General features: G+C 38.5%; 1 pseudogene; it reads right to left on the bottom strand.

Annotated features, from left to right (window-relative positions):
* Positions 1-312: 312 nt before the first annotated feature.
* Positions 313-1,918, bottom strand: LOC123609750 (annotated as a pseudogene).
* Between the last annotated feature and the right edge of the window lie 22,306 nt (positions 1,919-24,224).

The raw sequence follows: 24,224 nt of genomic DNA, 5'->3' as shown, positions 1-24,224 counted from the left end.
TAAGTAGAAGGCTATAAGACAAAAATTTTATAAGTTAATGTTACTAAAAAATACTATAATATTGTGTAACAACTAATAACTGCTCCAATCCTATAAGGGGAATTATTCTACCTAATTCCCCTTACATTTGTCACTGTAAAATTTCAGTTTAGTGATAGCACAGGGAAATAGTTACAATTTTTAAAAGTAATGAACTACATATGCAATAAGACAAAACGTTTACCAAGTCAAAGTCATTTTATGCTTCATGTAGTTAACACCACTATTTGGGGCAGATAATTTTATGAATTCAAAATAAATAAGCATTCTTTATTTTTCATTTAAGACAGGGAATTCTTTATTCAAATTCATCAGAGAAATGGACAGCTTGGATCTATAACAAAGCGTTGTGTTTTAAAGCATAGGTCAGTAATTGTATATGAGAATATACACTGCTACATAAAAATTAACTGTTCAGAGCACAACTTCCCAATATTCAAAACAGAATAAGCTTCCCTGTAAAAGCAGCACCTTGTGACATTGTTAATTTTAGTATTCCTCTCCTTCTTCTACACCCTTTCCCTCAACAGAATCCACACCAACCTCCTCATAATCCTTCTCAAGGGCAGCCATGTCCTCACGGGCCTCAGAAAACTCTCCTTCCTCCATGCCCTCACCCACATACCAGTGAACAAAGGCATGCTTGGCATATATTAAGTCAAACTTCTGGTCCAGGGGAGTCCAGGCCTCAGCAAGGGCTGTGGTGTTGTTCAGCATGTGCACAACTCACTTTACTTTGGCCAGGTCTCTATCAGGTACCACAGTGGGCGGCTGGTAATTAATGCCAACTTGGAAGTCAATGGGTCACCAGTCCACAAACTGGGTGGTACTCTTGGTCTTGATAGTGGCAATGTCAGCATTGACATCTTTGGGAACCACATCACCACAGTACCACAGGCAGCAAGCCAAGTATTTACCATAGCAAGGGTCACGTTTCACCATTTGGTTGGCCGGTTCAAAGCATGCCTTGGTGGTGGTGATCTCTGCTACAGAAAGCTGTTCATGGTAGGCTTTCTCAGCCGAGATGACAGGGGCATATGTGGCCAGAGGGAAGTAGATGCGGGGATAGGGCACCAGGTTGGTCTGGAATTCTGTCAGATCAACATTCAGGCTCCATCAAATCTGAGGGAAGCAGTGATGGAGGACACAATTTGGCTTACCAGCCTATTCAGGTTAGTGTATTTTGGGCATTCAATACCAAGGTTTATTCGATAGACGTCGTAGATGTGGCCCCATTGTCTAACATGAATCAGAGTGCTCCAAGGTGGTGTGGGTAGTGAGGATGGAGTTGTAGGGCTCAACAACAACAGTGGAAACATGGGGGCGCTGGGTAAATGGAGAACCCCAGCTTGGACTTCTTGCCATAATTGACAAAGAGATGTTCCATCAGCAGGGAGGTGAACCTAGAACCAGTTCCCCCTCCAAAGCTGTGGAAAACCCAGAAGTTCTAGGACCTGTGCACTGGTTGCCCAGTTTCTGAACTCAATCCAAGACAAGGTCAATGATCTCCTTGCCAATGGTGCAGGGCCCTCAGGCATAGTTATCAGCAGCATCTTCCTTGCCTGTGATGAGCTGCTCAGAATGGAAGAGCTGGCAGTAGGTGCCAGTGCAAACTTCATCAATGGCCATGGGTTCCAGGTCTACAAACACTGCCATGGACACATGCTTGCTAGCATCTGTCTCACTGAAGAAGGTGTTGAAGGAGTCATCTCCTCTCCCAATGGTCCTGTCACTTGGCATCTGACCATTGGGCTGGATGCCATGTTTCAAGCAATAGAGCTCCCAGCAGGCATTGCCAATCTCGATGCCAGCCTGGCCAGCGTGGATGGAGATGCATTCATGCATAGTTGCTGCTTTGCAGCTGCTGAGCAGATAGCAGAGAGGAAGAAGAGAGGTTGTTGCTTCTTACAGCACAACTCAGGCAATCAGTGTAAGAGAACCTGCCTCTTTTTTTTTTTTTAAGTCATCTCTAAACCCAACATGAGGTCTGAACTCACGACTCCTAGATTAAGAGTTGAATGTTCTTCTGATTGAGCCAGCCAGGTGCCCCTAAATAAGCATTCTTACCAGATTTATAAAATCATATTTGAAAGCAGTGTATCAGGAGAGTAGGAATCTTTAACCAACATTTCCAAAAAAAATGTTAAGACAGCAAACTCATGTTCAGGTATTAGTTTTTTGTTTGTTTACTTCGTAAAACAAGTAAGCAAATATTTGAACCACGCTGCTGATTGCAATATAAGAATATAATATATATTATTCCTAAATAAATTATATGTACATAGTATTTTTTATACTATGTCTTATGTTACATGTATGTATATACATCTATGTGTATATACAAATGCATTTTCTCTTATAATGCCTATGTTTTATGTGATTAAGATAAATCAAATCAAAAGTAATAACACAATTATCGTGTACTCCTTTTACAATTGGATTGATTTTTTGTATAAACTTATATTGTAGTATAAAAGTTAACCTATTAGGTAAGGAGAACTTAGCACATTATGGTTATTAATATTAAAACAAAAAATATTTCGGGGCTCCTGGATGGCTCAGTCGGTTAAGTGTCCAACTTTGGTTTACGTCATGGTCTCACAATTTGTGAGTTTGAGCCCCACATCGGACTCTGCTGACAGCTCAGAGCCTGGATCCTGCTTCAAATTCTCTCTCTCTCTCTCTCTCTCTCTCTCTCTCCCTCCAAAATAAATAAACATAAAATTATTTTTAATAAAACAAAATAAAAAAAATATTTCATGTATTTAATTTATGCTTACCATCAGATTCTTTTCAGTATTGTTGGGATACCTTTGTGGGCATTGACCTCAAGATGACATCCAATCTGCTTTACTTCAATTTTTTTTTTTTTCTTCAACTTCTTTTTAAATGATTTTCATCTTAAATTTTCATTATTAAATTTTCTTAAATTTTCAAAATCACTTAATAATAGCAAACTGGAGTTAGGATTTTTCCAATAGTTTTTATCTACTGAGACCATAACAAATAGTATGAGACCAAATAGTTGAGACCAAACAAATAAGTATGATTTAATCACCACAAATCATAACTCAGTTAAAGGAGGGCTAGTTGGAAAATTTGCTTTATACTTGACCCCCAAGTTAAAAAATATCAAGCTCAGGGTGCCTGGGTGGCTCAGTTGGTTAAGTGACCAACCATTGATTTCAGCTGACGTCATGATCTCATAGTGGTGAGTGGTGGCAGAGAGTGGAGCCTGCTTGGGATTCTCTCTCTCTCTCTCTCTCTCTCTCTCTCTCTCTGTCTCTCTCTATGTCACTTCCCCGCTTGTGCTCTCTCTCAAAATAAATAAATAAACTTAAAAAAAAAATTGAGCTCATGGGATGCCTGGCTGGCTCAGTCAATAGAACATATAACTCTTGACCTCAAATCCATGAGTTTGAGCAAGGCACGGGGTGTAGAGATTACTTAAAAATAAAAAACATCTTAAAAAAGATATTGAGTTAATTTTCAGGTGACTGAAGATTGGAATACTTGCTATTCTGGGCAGTATTACTGGTATTTGGTGGCAACATATTTGTGGAAAATGAGTAGCTTGATTAGGGAAACAGAAGTGTGGTTGTCAAGCCTTGGCTTCCCCGTGGAGGAGGATGTTAATTTCTTAAGAGTGATATAATCCATGAAGTGTATTCTTCTTGATAGGAAAGGACTTCATCAACCAAGAATACTAACTGCTAATGGTGATGGGTCTGGGTAGAGTTATTGGGACTTGAGACTTTTCAAAATTCATTCTTCTATCAGAGCCTAGGTTCAGTCAGGGTCTTGGCAGACCAAATTAAGGAAGGTTGGGTCCCAAGCCCAGGTAGATTCAGAGGTTAGAAAAATCCTGGCCTTGGTGGCTCATTCAGTTAAGTCTCTGATTCTTGATTTCGGCTCAAGTCATGACGAGATTAAGCCCCATGTTGGGCTCTGTGCTGACAGTGCAGATCCTGCTTGGGATTCTCTATTCTCTCTCTCTCTGTCCCTCTCTCTCTGCCCCTCTCCCCACTTGTGCTTGCACTCTCTCTTTCAAAATAAATAAATAAAATTAAGAAAAACTTAAATGAGAAAGATACTTAACCAATACCAAAATCCTCTTATTGGGGCGCCTAGGTGGCGCAGTCGGTTAGGCGTCTGACTTCAGCCAGGTCACGATCTCGCAGTCCGTGAGTTCGAGCCCCGCATCAGGCTCTGGGCTGATGGCTCAGAGCCTGGAGCCTGTTTCCGATTCTGTGTCTCCCTCTCTCTCTGCCCCTCCCCTGTTCATGCTCTGTGTCTCTCTGTCCCAAAAATGAATAAATGTTCAAAAAAAAAAATCCTCTTATCATAGAGGTGATGATTTTTTAAAATCAGTCTGTGAAGTTATTGCAATTCTTATTGTACTTCCAATGGAACCTGAAAAACCCAGTCTAAAACTCAAATGGAAAAAGCCAAGAAGAACCAGGACAATTTTGAAGAATATGGAGGATTACCCTTACCATTTATTGAGTCTTATAAGATATCTATAATAATTACGGGGTGCCTGGGTGGCTCAGTTGGTTAAGCGTCCGACTTTGGCTCAGGTCCTGATCTTGCAGTTTGTGAGTTAGAGCCCCGCATCAGACTCTGTGCTGACAGTTCAAAGCCTGGAGCCTACTTTGGATTTTGTGTCTCCTCCTCTCTCTGCCCCTCCCCTGCTCACGCTCTGTTTCTCTCTCAAAAATAAATAAACATTAAAAAAAAAAAAGAAATCTATAATAATTAAAACATGTCCTTGTTACAATCAATTAGATAAGCAAAAGACCAATAAAAAATAAATAAGAATCTAAAAACAGACCTGTGCATACATGGATTTTGATTTATGACAGAGGAGGTATTATTAATCCGTGGGGGAAAGGTGGACTACTCAATAAATGATGCTGGAACAATTGACCCTCCATACAGGGGTATAAAAGAATATTTGGCTAACCCCACCCCCAAAAAGCAAATTCAGATGGAATAGATGGTGAATATGGAAAAGGAATGCTAGCATATTTATCTGAATATTTTAGCCACTGTATACTTGAAGAACAAGTTTAGTTTAGAGGGATTGTATATATTATGGCCCTGGGACTTCTTTCTGTGTATGGTTATTTTTCATCCTTCAAACAGTGGAATAACGGCTGAAGAAAGGTTAGGAAGCAGGATTTCCAGGGATTAAAAATTAACTTTAAAATAATCAAATCGCACATTAAAAAAAATTGAAACATTAGTTTAACTGAGATTAGTTAACTAAGATGTAATTAGTAACCGGTAAATTTCCAGAGTATTTGCCTTGTTTATAAATAGAAGAATCCCAGTTTAGGGGCACCTGGGTGGCTTGGTCGGTTAAACTCTGATTTTGGCCTAGGTCATGGTCTCGCGGTTCCAGAGTTTGAGCCCCGTGTCAGGCTCTCTGCTGTCAGCATAGAGCCTGCTTTGGATCCTCTGTTTCCCTCTCTTTATGCCCCTTCCCTGCTCATTCTCAGTCTCTCTCCTCTCTCTCAAAAATAAATAAACATTTAAAAAATTAAAAAAAGAAAATCCCAGTTTAGGGGATTAATTTAGGCAAAAAGGGGTACTTGTCGGCTTTTGTAAACAGACCCTAACAATATCAGCAATACAACTAGCATCAGAGGTATCTGGAACCAGAGACTCAGCTGACATTAGGGTCTCCTTCCTACCCTTTCTTCCTTTTTCTTCTCTCCCTAATTCATTTGTTTTTCCCTTGTTTTTGATCTCCACACCATCCCAAAGATTGACTTTCTTCTAAGGGCCGGGAAAATAGTTCTTAGCTCTTAGGCTCACGTCCTCAGAGATAAAGGGATTCTCTTTGAATAGCTCCAATTCCAGAAGTTGTTTCTCTCTCATTAGGTCATACCAGATTCTTCCTTTTGGAAGAAATAGTTTTCGTTCTCTTTACTTCTACAGTACTTCATCTGTTCTTCTAAGACACTTTATCATTCTGCCCTCTACTGCCTCCCTAGAGAGCTTATCTTTCTTAGTAGACTGTAAATTCCAAGAGGATGGTGATTATGATTAGGTCTTGTTCTTTGTTTTGTTTTGTTTTCTAGTTATTATAATCTATAACACTAACAGTAGTTAAGAGGCTTAAGAATATTTCAAATGAACATTTATTTCTAAGGCAGTATTCAGAGTTCAATCTATTCATCCAGAAGATAAACATTCTTCACATAGTTTTGTGATGCAGCAACTTTATTCAGCAGCATAGGGTAAGGTACATGCAGCCCATTGAGTATCTCACTTCAGGGAAGAGTACAGCAGAGTAACAATTCACCACTATGTGGGGGATGGGAATGTTGGTGGGGAGGGATACATGTAGTTAATAGGGCAAGAACACCACGAGTCTATAGTTAGTGATATAAGAGGTTCCAGCAGGCAGACATTTGGTATAGTGGTTGAAGTCACTGAGACCAGAGCACCTGGGTGGCTCAGTTGGTTAAGCGTCCTACTTCGGCTCAGGTCATGATCTCACAGTTTGTGAGTTCGAGCCCCATGTCGGACTCTGTGCTGACAGCTCAGAGGCTGGAACCTGCTTCGGATTCTGTGTCTCCTTCTCTCTCTGTCCCTCCCCAAATTGTGCCTGTCTCTCTATGTCTCTCAAAAAATAAATAAACGTAAAAAAAAAAAATTAAAAAAAAAAGTCACTGAGACCCAGAAGCATCAATACAGATCTTGGAAAGGGACTGACAATGAAAAAAATGACCTAAGAAAGAATGAAGATGCCAGAGAGATAGCCAAGGATGACCTAAACTGGTAAAATACTCTAGCAGAAAATCATCAAAGGGGATTTACCAGATATTAGAGCTGACAATGCTAGAATACAGTGATTGGTGGTCCTGTGAACCAGAGGAAGGATTGAGTTTGAAGCTGGAGACCAAGGGACTTCACCTATGTAAAAAAGACAGAAACAAGCTTGGGCCCTACGAATATAGTGTAGAGGCAATATCCAGAAACATGTTTGAGAAACAAATGGGTGAACACAGATGCCACCTCTCATTCCCCTCTATTACACCTTCAGGAATTTACCTTTTATTGTGAGTATGGAAACATCATGTGTGGTGAAATAAAAGGGGAACAAATGATACTTCTATCTTGAGTTGTTTTTATTCTTCAGGATAATTTTTTCTCCTAATCACAAACTCCATCTTGTGAAAATTTATCTTCAATATATTGAAAAATTCTTTTAATGTTTATTTGTTTTTGAGAGAGAGAGAGAGAGAGAGAGAGAGAGAGAGAGAAAGTGGGGGAGGGGCAGAGAAAGAGGGGACAGAGAATCTGAAGCTGGCTCTGTGCCGACAGCAGATAGCCCAATGCGGGGCTCGAACTCACGTGAGATCATGACCTGAGTTGAAGTCAAAGTTGAATGCTCAACAGACTGAGCCACCAAGGCACTTGACAATTTCTTTTTTTTTTTTTTTTTTAATTTATTTTGATAGAGAGAGAGAGAGAGAGAGCACTCACATGAGTGGGGGAGGGGCAGAGAGAGAGGGAGAGAGAGACAATGTCAAGCAGGCTCCTCACTGTCAGCATGGAGCCACTAACCAACCTGAGATCGTGACCTTAGCCAAAATCAAGAGTCAGACGCTTAACCAACTGAGCATGTAGGTGCGATATGTTGACAAATTCTAACTAGAAAATATCAAACTAAATGACACCATTGGCAGGTTTTTTGGGGGGGTTATTTAATGTTCTTATTGCTTTTTTTGATTCAGGGTTTAGTACAGTGCTTTGCAGAGGCTGGTAAAATGTGTCACATAGTACCACCTTCAATGATTGAAGCTTAACTTGAATTAAGTTCTATCAATCATTGGTCATGTGACACAGAAAATATTATTTCATGTCTCTGACGTGGGATTCTTTATCTGAAAAATAGGACTGATGCTAAATATCTGGTGGTTATGAAGGTGAAATAAAATGTTATTTAATACCATTGATAGAGGACCTGTCTTACAGTAGATGATGTGAATGCCAGCTACAAATAACTGTCTATGGAATTTAACAATTGTCCTTGTTTTTATCTTATTTTTGGAGATAATAAATTTTAACACTTGTTGGTTAACATACTATATTTACTAAATTCTTGGTAACTTGGAAACTGCAATGATATTTCCACTTCCAGTACATGAGGAGTGGTCCTGGGGGAAGTTCTGCTTCAGGTACTGATAGACGAGACCATTATGGTCCATCCTTCTGACTAAAATTGTTTTTAAAAGCTGAGGTTGACAGATAGTCAGTTTGAAGTCATTGGAGAGCAACCAAAGAAGTAAATTTTATGGACCAAGATTGAGGAGAGGAGGGAAACCAAGAGCGGTGCCTGGCGCTGGAGACTGCTTTCTTCCTTAAGGTGGTTGTCAATTTCAGAAGCAGAAGCTGAAAATGTGAAAAGTTTGGTTTTAAAATTATTTTTGAAAAGGTAACATATTCGTAAAGTACAACATTTACAGTATACATGGAGAATAGTGAAAGTTTCCTTTTCATTCCTCTTCTTTAGGTACTATTTCCCTTTCCACAAGGCAACCAGGATTACGCACGGTATATCCTTGTGTATCTGAAAATTAGATTATTCTTATAGTAAAAAGTGCTATATATATTTCCAACGAGTGGCATGGCAGATCCGTCAGTATCTGTTTGAAGCCAGTTTACTACTCAGATAGAGCTATTGCTCAGGTTAGTCACCTTCAACCAATATTCTTAGATATTTGTGTAAAATATATTGAGGGGAAACTCATTTCAAAGTAAATATTGTATGTAGACACTAATCCACTTATTTATTTCCATTTGTAACTTAGCCAATGCTCCAAAAAAAAATTGTAGAATACTTTCTGTAAGTTTTGTAGTTTTCTTCTGTCTCCTGTTTTCTTTTATGAATTTTCCAAACAACATAAATTTGTGAGAGCCTTGATAGGCATTGCGTGTGGGTCTTGCAAAAATACTCAATGGTATTTGACCAGCTGATGCCTGAGTGGCTCAGTTGGTTAAGTGTCCAACTCTTGATTTCAACTCAGGTCATGATCTTCCGGTTGGTGAGATAGAGCTCCACACTGGGCTCTGCACTGACACCACAGAACCTGCTTGGGATTCTCTCTCTCCCTATCTCTCTGCCTCTCCCCCTCTATGCATGCTCTCTCTTTCTCTCTCTTTCTCAAAATAAATAAACATTAAAAAGATACTCAATGGAGATATGTTGGCACAATAAAACTTCTTAAAACTTCTATAACTGTTGTACAATACAGTGGGGTCCATTTAACTTTTTCTTAGTGTTAGTTGCCTAGGAAAACCTGAATTAATTATAATTTATTCTATTGATGACTTAATCCTGCTCAAGTTACTCTCCTAATGTTTTAATTAATATCCTTACCTAAATTTATGCTGTTTTTTGTTCCTCTTTTGTATTCTTCTGTTTTACCATCTAGCTTTAATATTAGGAGCCTCCTGTTTTAATTTCCCACCCATTCTAATTTGCCCACTTATTGAGTGCTTTTAATTTTTAATCAATCTTTATTTTTAATATCAATCTGCTTCTTTAAATTTTAATTTATTTCACTAAAAAAATTCTTCTCAACATGATAGACACTTTTCCAAAGAAAACATCCAGATGGCCAACAAACGTATGAAAAAATGTTCAGCATCCTCATCATCAGGGAAATACAAATCAAAACCACAATGAGATACCACCTCACACCAGTCAGAATGGCTAATATTATTAACAACACAGGCAACAACAGATGCTGGCGAGGATGTGGAGAAAGAGGAACCCTCTTGCACTGTTGGTGGGAATGCAAATCAGTGCAGACACTCTGGAAAAAAGTATGGAGGTTCGTCAAAAAATTAAAAATAGAATTACCCCACAACCCGGTAATAACACTACTAGGAATTTATCCAAAGGATACAGGAGTGCTGATTCTTAGGGGCACATGCATCCCAATGTTTATATCAGTGCTACCAACAATAGCCAAATTATGGAAAGAGCCCATTGTCCATCAACTGATGAATGGATAAAGAAGACATGGTATACACACACCCACACCCACACCCATACCCCCCCACACACAATGGAATATTACTCAGCAATCAAGAAGAATGAAACCTTGCTGTTTGCAACAAAGTGGCTGGAACTAGAGGGTATTATGCTAAGCGAAATTAGCCAGTCAGAGAAAAGACAAATATATGACGTCACTCATGTGTGGAATTTAAGATACAAAACAGATGAACATAAGGGAAGGGAAGCAAAAATAATATAAAAACAGGAAGGGGGACAAAACATAAGAGACTCTTAAATATAGAGAACAAACTGAGGGTTGCTGGAGGGATTGTGGGTGGGGGGATGGGCTAAATGGTTAAGGGGCATTAAGGAAGACACTTGTAGGGATGAGTACTGGGTGGTATAGGGGATGAATCACTATATTCTACTCCCGAAATCATTATTGCACTATATGCTAACTAACTTGGATGTAAATTAAAAATATAATACATAAATAAATAAATAAAACATTTAAACTTACAAAAAAAGAAAAGAAAGAAATTCTACAATCCAGTGTGTTCAAGGGATTTTCTTAGGAAAATGGTGCCATGAATAAATATGTTTGGCAAACAATGACTGAAACCTAGATATTATTTACTGCTATATCATTTAGTGCCTTTAACATCCTAATGTGAATTTTGAATCTTTCCAAGAGTACAATATAATATGTAACTATTGAATAAGTCAGTTCCTGGAAGGAAATAGGTGGTACATTCACAGTGGGTAACTGAGAAACATTTAATAGAAGGAAGCCAACATGGGAGAATAGAGTACTGTTACCATCTCCAGGCCTAAAGAGGCAACTAAATGGAGATGACTGTCTCACAGAAGCTGTGACTCTGGTAGGAAGACAGCCAACTAACTAGTGGCAATCCAGCAGAAGGGAAATAAGAGAGTCAGGAATAACTGGCTATCTTCATTTCCCCATCTCCTTTAATGTCCAGCTTATCTCCCCATTTTCCTTTAGCCCTCCTCCCCCTTAGCCAAATCCAAGAGGAAGGCAGAGAGGGCAAAGGAACCTATAGTCCATACAGATCAGCTCTTTGGGCACAGAGCAGAAGGGAGACTGGTAAAGAGTGGGAAGCAAAATATTCTGTACAACTGCGGATTCCTTTTTTTCACAGATGACTGTTTGGGACTACAGTATTCTGCAGAACACATTTTCAGAAAACTTGACATTATCCATTTATAAAGATATCCAAACTGATACATATGAACACATGTTTTAAAAAGCGATGACGGAAGGTGCCTGGGTGGCTCAGTCCATTAAGTGTCTGACTCTTGGTTTCACCTCAGGTCATGATCCCAGGGTCAGGGGATGGAGCCCTGCAAGGCTTGCTCCCTGTTAGGAAGGCACTGTGCGTGTAGCTTCTTTGGGATTCTCTCCCTTTCTCTCTGCCTGTCTCCTGCTCACAAGCGCTCTCTCTCTCTCTCTCTCTCTCTCTCTCCCTCTCTCAAAATAAATAGTTAGGGGCACCTGGGTGGCTCAGTTGGTTAAGCATCTGACTCTTGATTTTGGCTCAGGTTGTGATCTCACAGTTCAGTAGTTCAAGCCCTGCAAGGGGCTCCACACTCACAGTGGGAGAATCCCAGCTTGGGATTCTCTCTCCCTCTCTCTCTGTCCCTCTCCCACTAGTGCTCTCTCTGTGTCTTTCAAAATAAATAAATAAAAATTTTTAAAAAGGCTGTTGGGGTGCCTGGGTGGCTCTGCCAGTTGTAGCTCCGTCAGTTAAGGGTCCGACTGTCTTGATTTAGGCTTAGGTCACGATCTCACAGTTCGCAAGTCAAAGCCCGGCATCAGGCTTTGCACTGTCAGTGCAGAGCTTGCTTGCGATTCTCTCTCCCTCTCTCTCTGCCCCTCCCCCACTCATGTGCACCTGTACACACACATTCTCTTTCTTTTTCAAAAATAAATTTCAGGATGTGAGGGCGATCTGGCTGCGACATCTGTCACCCCATTGATCGCCAGGGTTGATTCGGCTGATCTGGCTGGCTAGGCGGGTGTCCCCTTCCTCCCTCACCGCTCCATGTGCGTCCCTCCAGAAGCTGCGCGCTCGGTCGAAGAGGACGACCTTCCCCGATAGAGGAGGACCGTTCTTCGGTCAAGGGTATACGAGTAGCTGCGCTCCCCTGCTAGAACCTCCAAACAAGCTCTCAAGGTCCATTTGTAGGAGAACGTAGGGTAGTCAAGCTTCCAAGACTCCAGACACATCCAAATGAGGCGCTGCACGTGGCAGTCTGCCTTTCTTAAAAAAAATAAATAAATAAATTTCAAAAATATTGACCTAGAACTTAAAAAAACAAAAGGCTGCAAACAAACATTTAAAAAACACTCGTATAGAAAAAGTGACAATGGAAGAATCTACACTAATATGAAATATTCATTCAATTTCACTTTAATGAATCAAGTGATTTTGGAAGGAGCAGAGTATAATTTCTCCAACAAAATGGTAAGATAAACAACATAATGTCCATTTCTTTTGACTTGTGAACTAGGATCACAGAGTTGGTCATTTTTGCAGAAATATTCCAGGGCTTTAATTTTCCCAGAGATCTTTATTAAGATCTGGTTATTCGGATAATTTGTCTTGAAGCATCTACTATGGCATCCATATAAATTTTCTTTTTTCCAGTTTTTAATTGATTTAACTCTACCAGAAACTCATCTGATAATAACTCTTATGGTGATTTGAGCAGTTCTTCAACAACACTTTCACTGACTTCAGGCAATCCTGAAACTTAAATTTCACTTGCATATGTTTACATTGTGTGACTGGCTACGCTGGCAAGAAAATGACCAACAAATGGGTTTGGTTCTAATACACAGCACTAATGTTATTTAGGGAGAAATACTCATAGACTAATTTTATAAATGGATGTTCATTAATGAAAATACTGCATTTTGCTTCCCTAGAACTTAATTTATATAGGGGATCAAATAATGAATATACATCTTTAGAGCCCTTAGTCCAAAGGAATAAGTAAGAGTTCAGCTTCTATCTGATCTAATGAGATCTGGATAGGTGTGACTCACTATAATTCTGTTCACACTAGAAGCCCAACCATACTGTTGATAAGACAGAGAACTTCACCAATAACTCCCATTTCTTGTCAGCCAAGAATTCAGTCTGAGGGAAACAACCCATCAGTTGGTTTCTCTGATTGTGACAGCGCAAAACCTATCCTCCCCCCCACCCCCTTTTTAACGTATTTAAATATCTATTTCTTTTGCAAAGGACAGTGTTTCAGGGCAATATCTGCCAGGCTATTTTCCTAATTTGAAGTCAGTCATTAAAAAAGTTAGCATACTAAGAAAAACAGTCTTGTAAGACAAATTGTTCTGTTTTACTAGTTAGTATTTTATGACTTATTATGTTTGCTGGGATTTATTCAAGTATTAAATGCCAAATATGATTACTAGGTGCTTTTTGTCAATTTAATACATACATATTCTTTTAAGAAAGAAGCGGTTGGTTTGTTTGTTTGTTTGTTTGTTTTTAAATAGAGATTCTTCTAGTTTGTTGGCAGGGCTAGAGGCAAGGAAGCAAAATTCTCCTAGCCTTGAGAGAGCTATTGAGTCTTTCAATTGACTAGAATCAAGAAATTGTGTGTTAACTCCATAGACATTCATGGAGTGAGCATTATGTACCATGTGTTTGGCACTGAAGATGAAGTAGTGAGGACCAACTTGGTCCCTGCCTTCATGGAATTTAGGTAGGCAGATCAAAATTTAAACCTGAACTTCTGGGTATAGCATAATAAAAAGTGTTTCTAAGCAAAAACAACCCCTCCCTAAAGATTCTGTGTTGCAAAAGAAGTATATTAGACTGCTTCTGTTGCAAAAGTATATTCAAATAATTTTCATGGGTAGCTATCAGCTGAATGTCATTAAAACACAGATTCAAAGAAAGCAATATATTTAAACATTAGTGATAGTTGTAGTTATGACTGATACATATGCTGTGCATGAAAATTAATACTGCCATGCTTGTTTGATAGGACTTTTTGGTGCATCTAAATACTCAAATCCATCACAGAAGTGCAGCTTAAACAGCAAGAACTTGATCGGATGAACTTCCAACTTGGCATTGAGTTGCTTAACAAGTTGCACATACAAAGCAAGTTGCTCTTTATGGAGAATCTAAAATTACCAATGGTTTCTATTTGAAAAATGATTCTGCCCACCAATGCTACCTCTTGATGGATAAAAACAGTTCATTCTGACAGTGTAATCAATGCAGATCATTTTTCTGACTATGTTTTCTTCCTTTGAAAATTTCTTTTATGCCTGCACAACATAGGCAAAGCCATTACTAGTAACTTTTCATTTGTTGACAATAAGTGGTATCATCAATCCCAAGCATTTGTGACATATTGGATGTGAATATTACAAATTTACCACAAGAGAAAAATATTATTTGTTTGGTGACTTACTTTATTGAAATCCTTCTCACTATTCTCAGTTTTCATACAGGTTGCTTCTTAGTACTTTTTAGGTTTTGATAAGTTAAAGAGAAGCAATTTGCCTCACTTACTGCTTTGCACTCACCTGAGAGAACTAATTTCCATGATAGTATGGAAGGTACAGTTAACAGCGTTCACAAAACTAAATAATATGCTGTTCTTTTGAAATCAGGCCTTCTTGGGGTGGTCTTATTATCCTATCTGAAATATGCAAAAAAAAAAATTCCCAGACTCAACAGAAAGTAAAATAGGGGTGTCTGATGGGCTAGGTAGGTAGCACGTGTGATCTTGATCTCAGGGTTGTGAGTTCAAGCCCCATGTTGGGTGTAGGAATTACTTAAAAATAAAATATTTTTAAAAAAGTTTATTTATTTTGAGAGAGACAGAGATAGCACAAGTGAGGAAGGGGCAGAGAGAGAGGGAGAGAGAGAATCTCAAGCAAGCTCCACACTGTCCATGTGGAGCCCAATGCAGGGCTCAAACTCACAAAACCATGAGATCATGACCTGAGTCAAAACCAAGAGTCAGACACTCAACTGACTGAGTCACCCAGGGGAACCCAAAATAAAATATTTTTTAAAAAGAAAGTAAAATAATTTTTCTAGCCCTCTCAACATTTTGTTTCTTTCGCCTCTTTGTACAGTTTTCTTATGTTTTTAGGTTTTACCCAAAATAAGTGAAAGCAAATAATTTTTGAAAGCAAATAATGATACAAGAAATCTTCAGACATGTTGAAACTACAGTAATCAAGTGGCTTTTCTACCTTACCTGTATTCACTAAGATGAGGATTCTCAAACAAGCCTGCATCAGAATCACTGGAAAGCTTGTTAAAAACACAGGTTGCTAGGCCCTATCTCCAGTATTTCTAATTTAGTAGATCTAGAGTGGTGTCTGAGTATTTAAATTTCTGAGGAGTTCTCAGGTGCAGCTGCTGATCCTAGGAAATCCCTTTCAGAACCACTGCCTTAGAAAAAGCTATTTGAATGTGTAAGGAAATGGGAATGTTGACATGGATCTATTATATGCAACCTGAACCATAGCTTCTATGGTAACCCAGAAGACCTGCCATTTACCAAGGCATTAAGAAATAGGTTGGGGAGGGGCTGATTTCAGCTGATCTCATGGGTCATGGGATTAAGCCCCCTGTTGGGCTCTGCACTGGCAGCACGGAGCCTGCTTGGGATTCTCTCTCTCCCTTTCTCTCTGCCCTTTCCCTGCCCATGCTCTCTCCCCCTCTCTCTCTGCCGTGAGTGCTCTCTCATAAAATAAGTAAATATTTTTTTAAAATGAAGAAATAGGATGGGGATGATGACATCACTTTCTGTAATGAGCCCTGTGGTAGGTGTCTTCTGTATACAAGAAATAATATTGTGGGGGGCACAATATTATCAGTCGGTTGAGCATCCTACTTCGGCTCAAGTCATGATCCACAGTTCTTGGGTTCAAGCCCCACGTCAAGCTCTGTGCTGACAGCTCAGAGCCTGTAGCCTGCTTCGGATTCTGTGTCTCCCTCTCTCTCTGCCCCTCCCTGGCTCACACTCTGTCTCTTTCTCTCTCTCAAAAATAAATAAACATTAAAAAAAATATTTTTAAAGGATAAAACCAAAAAAAAAAGAAAGAAATAATATTGTGGGATACCACAAAGGAATTGGATTGGCCAACTCCAGGGGAACAATGAGATCTTGGAGAGTTAGAGGTCAGGTGACAGTGCTGGATAGATAGAGATAAAATAGGTGAAATTACTACAATAAGCCACAGGGATGAAATGGTAATTAATATTTTGTTTCTGGGTTCTATGGTGGTGACTAATTCATCATGGAATTCCCAGAAACAAAATGGATGGGCACCTTACCAAGGTGCCACCTGACATATAGATATAGGTCTTCTGGCCAGAAGACATAATTCAATTCCCTGTAGTGGGATTCATGATCTCTTTCAGTTCCCAAATCTAAGCCAGTTCAGAGTCTGAGGGAGTCCTGGTCTCTTTAAGAAAGGACCTTGCCACTCTTCTATCAGTGTTTATGGTGAATTTTCCTTCAAACCTTCCCAAGAGTCAGTTTAACAGTTGACTCTGCACTGAGGAAAGGGAAATACCCCAAAATTCTGGGAATTATATTAGATAATCACTCTGAACTTACACTGAAACCAGAAACCAGAAATACCATTATGGTCCTCCAGTCAGGGTTTGGGTTTATGAAGGCCAGAGAATGGATGGAAGGTAAGCCTAATCCCATAAAACATTGGGTCAATGTGGTAGCCAGTTTCTAAGATGGCCCTAATGATCCTTATCTCTTATTATTTATTCCCATTAGTGATCCCTTTTTATATTGTGTCAGGGTTGGTCTCCATGACTAATAAAATATGGCAGAAGTGATGATATATCAATTTTGAGATTAGATAATAAAAAAAGACTGCAGCTACCATCTTGGGCTCTGCTCTTTGGGAAACCAGCTGCCACATCTTGAGGACACCCAAGCAGCCTATAGAAAGGAAGGAAAATGAGGTGTTTAGCTAAAGCCAGAGAAATTGAGGTCAGCCAACAACCACTGAGTAAACTTGGAAACAGATCCTCCAGTCTTCTGATGACTATAGACATCCTGAGCCAGAGCCACCAAGCCAAGTACCTAAGCTACTTCTGGATTCCTGACCCACAGAAATAGTGAGATAAATGTTTGTTGTCTTAAGTTGCTAAATTTTGAGGTAATTTGTTATACAGCAATAGATATACTTAAAACAACAATACCCTACTGGGTTATTTGAAGCAACTGCCTGATAAAACGTCATTATATCCAAATATATTTTGACGTGCATTGCTAAATGATAATTTATCTTTTTGAAACGTACCACAATATTATTACCGTACCTAAAAATTGGCAATAATTGCCTAATGTTATCCATTCAATCACTGTTCAAATTTTGCTGATTGTCTCCTGAATTTTTTCTTTAGTACTTTAGAGAGAGGGTCAGGGAGAGAGGCCAAGGAAGAGAATTATTTTAAGCAGGTTCCAAGCCCAGCATGGATCCCACCTCAAGGCTCGATCCCATGACCCTGGGATCATGACCTGCACAGAAATCAAGACGCTCAACCAACTGAGCCACCCAGGGACCCCAATCTCATGAGTATTTTTTAAAATTGTTAAAGATTCACATAAATTCCATGCATGGCAATTGGTTGGCTTTTTTTTTTTTTTAATTTATAGATTCTCTCTCAATTACTTTCTTTTCCTTTGTAATTTATCTGTCGAAGAAATTGAATTATTTGCCCTTATTTGAATTTTCCTTATTCTGAATGCTGCCTACTGCATTCACATGGTATCATTTAACATGCTTATCTGTTTTGTTTTTTGTGTTTTGTGTTTTGTGTAAAGTGTTAGTGATAAAGATTTGTTCAGATCAAGATTTGTTTATTCATTTATTTACTTTGGTAAGATGTCATCATAGGTACTCCTTTTAAATTCTGAACCATGTCAATATATTTAAAAATAAACATATACAATTTTAAAACCAGTTTTCTTTCTATGAAAAAAACCAATCATGGTGCTCGGGGCACCTGGGTGGCTCAGTCGGTTGAGTGTCTGACTCTTGATTTCAGCTCAGGTCACGATCCCAGGGTGCTGGGATTGAGCCCTGTGTCGGGTTCCTCGCTGAGCATGGAACCTGCTTAAAATTCCCTCTCTATCTCTTTCTCCACCCCATGACCCTGGCTTGTTCGTGGACACGTGCTCTTTCTAAAAAATAAATTAATAAAAATTAAAAAAAATGTTTTTTAAATCCTTAAGAAAGAAAAGCAATCACGTTGCTCAAGTAAAGCATAGCCTGAAACTTCTCCAATTTATTTGCAGACACTGATTAAGCATGATTTCATTTTAAAAAGGTGAGATTTGCTTGCCAATCCTTAGAAAGCTGGTCTATTGAAAGTTATGATTCTAGGGGTGCCTGGTTGGCTCAGTTGGGAAGGCATGTAACTCTAGATCTTAGGGTTGTGAGTTTGGGGCCCATGTTGAGTGTAGAGGTTACTAAAAAAAGGAAAGAAACTTGAAAAAAAAGAAAGCTATGATGCTAATGAGTGATACGGTAAATAAGCCAATACTTTAGATTTGATAGATTTCTGGAGTGAGCCTTTCAGGACAAATATTCTTCCTCTCCCCCCTTTTTTTATTTTTTTATAAGTGTTTATAGATTTGTAAAAGAAAGAGGGAAAGTGGGAGAGGGGCAGAGAAAGAGGGGAACAGAGGTTCCGAAGTGGGCTCCCCTGACAGCAGCAAGCCCAACTCAGAGCTTGAACCCACAAACTGTGAGATCATGACCTGAGCTGAAGTCAGATGTTCAACCGACTGAGCCACCCAGGCGCTCCTCAGGAACTAATATTCTTAGTAGCTGGATTTGATCCTAAAATGAAAGGCCCTATGTGTTTTCTTTTCTTCAAGTCACCTGCATATCAGAACACACAATTTCTTACAAAGTTATACTTTTTTATTTTCTTTCTGTGAGTCTTAACAAAAGTATATGTGGCAAAGATATAGCTGGTCTGAGATCAATATCAACCTCAAAAAGCCTTTAGCATTCTATGGTTTATTTAACTGGAATATCTTGTCAAATCTTTGACAAGACTAAATGAAAATTCTAGAAATCACTCAATATTTTTCCTGATAAGGGATGTGTATGTTTATTTAGATTTTTTAAAATGTTATGTGCCCCTCAAAGGAACAGTTATTTCTTGAGCCCTGTGAAATATAGTTTGGTAGTGAATTCAAGATGGATTTACCTCAAGTAACTAAGGAATGGAAGAATAGCTGCCCTATTTATTGTCTTTCCTAGAGTTAATCAAAATGGAACATATGCATTAAATAACATATAAAATATGGTAGTGCTTAAAAATTTTATGTGATGCAAATGATAGAGATTTTAGTCATATTTCTGTCTATTCTATAGATATCGTTAAGTGAAATAATTTAGATAGTAAAAAAATACAAAAAAAAAACCTCACAAAAAACAAAAAACAAAACCTGGAGTGCCTGGCTGAGCATACAACTCTTGAACTTGGGGTTGTGAGTTCAAGCTCCATGTGGGTGTAAAGATTACTACAGTAAATAATATTTTTAAAAATCCTAAGACACTCTTGATTGCCTATCCTACAGCCACTTCTGTGAACTTTCTTGTACAGAACTCTTTTTTTGTTTGTTGTGCAACAGCTCCAGAGAATGAATCATGTTTGATCTAAGCCATGGGAGAATTTTACAAATACTAGGGCACAAACCCAGAGCAATTAAATCAAAATCTGTGCAAGTTGGGCACAGGTGAAGATATGTTCTAAAAGCTTCCCAGGTTATCCTTATATGCAGACAGGAAGTAGGGCCACAGGGCCAAACCAATTATGGCAATCCAGTCTCTTTTTCAGTGGCTAGAGGAAGATGTGTAAACGCTGTTTTGTCTGAAGAGACTTAAGGAAGACTCTGCTAAGGGCTTCTGGTAAAATTTTTCCCTGAAATAGGATAAGAATATAAAAAGAAAGATTTTTGCGTGCCAATACTCCTGCTACTTGCTTGTGGTAATGTCATGTGAGAGCATAATGGTTGGTTGGTGGCCATTTGCAGCCATGAGGAAAGATATTATTGAAACAATAAAGACAACAGAGCAGAAAGATCAAAAGATTCCAAGTGTATCAGTAGGAAAACAGACGCAGTGTGAATATAATGAGGATTGGGTATTAATTATAATAAATCTGACCTTACACAAATAGAAGAGTTTCGAAAGTAAAGGTTTGGTAAGGGAGTCAGAGAATCAGAAAAAGAGATAAGGTGTGAGTGGACAGATTGGAGAGAAATCCAACAAAGCAAGTTCAATTGCTTGCCAAGGTGAGACTGCACAGGGAGAACTCACAGAGAAGTCTCTTCAACTTGTCACCCTATAGGAAATAGTAGCGTTTGTGTAACTATCACCTCTGGGTCTGCAGCTGTGTCCAGTGGTGGGTCAGGGGCTCCTATTTGTTAGTAGGACCAGTAGGTGGCAAAAGAGGCAAGACACTGATTGGGGATTAAAAAAAAAAAAAAAAAAAAGACAAGGTAGGACTCACTAGGTACCTCTACCATCACCGATTCTGACAGCAATGACCTTCTGAGCTTAATGGTTTCAATTCCATGCACTTTGATACAAACTCTGCTTTTGTCCAATTCTAACCTGGAACCATGTGGGAAAAGGGATTCTGGGAAATACACTTCCCAGTCTTAGCCAAGAAATGGGATAAACAAGCTGTAATCCTTCTGGAAAGTCTAAATTTAATGGTTCAAATCAGTAATATAGACAAATGTCATTTGCAAATGACGTATCCCATTACATCTGTTACCTTTTAGTTTTGCTGATTGTTTCCTTAGCCGTGCAGAAGCTTTTCATATTGATGAGGTACCAATAGTTCATTTTTGCTTATGTTTCCCTTGCCCCTGGAGACATGTTGAGTAAGAAGTTGCTGCAGCCGAGGTCAAAGAGGTTTTGCTTGCTTTCTCCTCTAGGATTTTGATGGCTTCCTGTCTTATGTTTAGGTCTTTCATCCATTTTGAGTTTATTTTTGTGTACGGTGTAAGAAAGTGGTCCAGGTTCATTCTTCTGCATTCTATGTCCAGTTTTCTCAGCACCATTTGCTGAAGAGACTGTCTTTATTCCATTGGATATTCTTTCCTGCTTTGTCAAAGGTTAGTTGACCATATGTCTGTGGGTCCATTTCTGGGTTCTCTATTCTGTTCCATTGATCTAAGTGTCTGTTTTTGTGTCAGTACCATACTGTCTTGACGATTACAGCTTTGTAATATATCTTGAAGTTCGGAATTGTGATGCCTCCAGCTTCTGTTTTCTTTTTCAGGATTGCTTTGGTTATTAAGGGTCTTTTCTGGTTCCATACAAATTTTAGGATTGCTTGTTCTGGCTCTGTGAAGAATGCTAGTGTTATTTTGATAAGGATTGGATTGAATATGTAGATTGCTTTGGGTAGTATCGACATTTTAACATTATTTGTTCTTCTAATCCATGAGCATAGAATATTTTTCCATTGTTTTGTGTCTTCTTCAATTTCTTTCATAAGCTTTCCATAGTTTTCAGTGTATAGAATTTTCATCTCTTTGGTTAGGTTTATTTTATGGTTTTGGTGCAACTGTAAATGGGATTGATTCCTTGATTTCTCTTTCTGCTGCTTCATTATTGGTGTATTGAAATGCAACCGATTTCTGTTTTGGGTTTTCCATACAGAGTATCATGTTGTCTTCGAAGAGTGAAAGTTTAACTTCCTCTTTGCCTATTTGGATGCCTTTTATTTCTTTGTGATTGCTGAGGCTAGGACTTCCAATACAATATGAATAATAGTGGTGAGAGTGGACATCCTTGTCGTGTTCCTGACCTTTGGGGGAAAGCTCTCAATTTTTCCCCATTGAGGATGATATTAGCAGTGGGTCTTTTGTATATGGCTTTTATGATCTTGAGGTATGATCCTTCTATCCCTACTTTCTTGAGGGTTTTAATCAAAAAAGGATGCTATATTTTGTCAAATTCTTTCTCTGCATCTGTTGAGAGAATCGTGGTTCTTGTCCTTTCTTTTATTGATGTGATGCACACATTGATTGATTTGCAGATATTGAACGAGCCCTGCATCCCAGGTATAAATCCCACTTGGTCGTGGTGAATAATCCTTTTAATGTATTGTTGGAACCGGTTGGCTAGTATCTTGTTGAGAATTTTTGCATACATGTTCATCAGTGAAATTGGTCTATAGTTCTCCTTTTTAGTGGGGTCTTTGTCTGGTTTTGGAATGAAGGTAATGCTGGCCTCATAAAATGAGTTTGGAAGTTTTCCTTCTATTTCTATTTTTGGAACAGCTTCAAGAGAATAGGTGTTAACTCTCCTTTAAATGTTTGGTAAAATTCCCCTGTAAAGCCATCTGGCCCTGCACTCTTGTTTTTTGGCAGATTTTTGATTACTAACTTGATTTCTTTACTGGTTATGGGTCTGTTCAAATTTTCTGTTTCTTCCTGTGTAAGTTTTGCTAGTGTATATATTTCTAGGAATTTATCCATTTCTTCCAGATTGCCCATTTTATTGGCATATAACTGCTTATAATATTCTCTTGTTATTGTATTTCTGCAGTGTTGGTTGTGATCTCTCCTCTTTCATTCTTGATTTTATTTATTTGGGTCCTTTCCTTTTTCTTTTTGATCAAACTGGCCAGGGGCTTATCAATTTTGTTAATTCTTTCAAAGAACCATCTCCTGGTTTCATTGATCTGCTCTACTGTTTTTTGTTTTTTGTTTTTTTTATTTCAATAGCATTGATTTCGGCTCTAATCTTTATTATTTCCTGTCTTCTGCTTGTGTGGGTTTCATTTGCTGTTCTTTTTCCAGATATTTAAGGTGTAAGGTTACATTGTGTATCTGAGACCTTTCTTCCTTCTTTAGGATTGCTATATACTACCCTCTTATGAGCACCTTTGCTGCATACCAGAGGTTTGGGGCTGTCATGTTATCATTTTCATTGGCTTCCATGTACTTTTTAGTTTCCTCTTTAACTTCTTGGTTAATCCATTCATTCTTTAGTAGGATGTCCTTTAATGTCCAAGTATTCATTGTCTTTCCAAATTTTTTCTTGTGGTTGATTTCAAGTTTCATAGTATTGTGGTCTGAAAATACACACAGTATGATCTTGAGCTTTTTGTACTTGTTGAGGGGTGATTTGTGTCCCAATATGTAATCTATTCTGGAGAATGGTCTATATGCACTCGAGAAGAATGTGTATTCCACTGCTTTAGGATGAAATGTTCTAAATATATCTGTTAAGTCCATCTGGTCCAGTGTATCATTCAAAGCCATTGTTTCCTTGTTGATTTTCTGTTTAAATAATCTGTCCATTTCTGTAAGTGGGGTTTTAAACTATCCTACTGTTATGGTATTATTATCAATGAGTTTCCTTATGTTTGTGATTGATTGGTTTATATATTTGGGTTCACGTTGGGGGCATAAATGTTTACAATTGTTAGATCTTAGTGGATAGACCCCTTAATTATGATATAATGCCCTTCTTCATCTCTTGTTACAGTCTTTATTTCAAAATTTAGCTTGTCTGATATAAGTATGGCTATTCCAGGTTTTGTTTGTAACCATTAGCATGATAGATGGTTCTCCATCCCTTTACTTTCCATCTGAAGGTGTCTTTAGGTCTATAATGGGTCTCTTGTAAACAGCATATAGACAGATCTTGTTTTCCTATCCATTCTGTTACCCTATGTCTTTTGATTGGAGAATTTAGTCTATTGACATTTAGAGTGAGTACTGAAAGTTATGGATTTATTGCCATTGTGTTGCCTGTAGAGTTGGAGTTTCTGCTGGTGTTCTCTGGTCCTTTCTAGTCTTTGTTACTTTTGGTCTTTTTTTATTTTCTTTCATCTTTTCTCCCCTCAGAGAGTCCCCCTTAAAATTTCTTGCAGGACTGGTTTAGTGGTCATGAACTCCTTTAGTTTTTATTTGTCTGGAAAACTATCTCTTCTTGTATTTTCAATGATAGCCTTGCTGGATAAAGAATTTTTGGCTTGGCATATTTTTCCAATTCAGCACATTGAATATAGCCTGCCACTTCTTTCTGGCCTGCCAAATTTCTGTGGATAGGTCTGCTGTGAACATGATCTGT

The sequence above is a fragment of the Leopardus geoffroyi genome, chromosome B2 (assembly GCF_018350155.1).
Source record: "Leopardus geoffroyi isolate Oge1 chromosome B2, O.geoffroyi_Oge1_pat1.0, whole genome shotgun sequence".
Taxonomy (NCBI): domain Eukaryota; kingdom Metazoa; phylum Chordata; class Mammalia; order Carnivora; family Felidae; genus Leopardus; species Leopardus geoffroyi.
The sequence above is the reverse complement of the archived record's forward strand: the minus strand, read 5'-3'. Positions and strand labels throughout refer to the sequence as shown.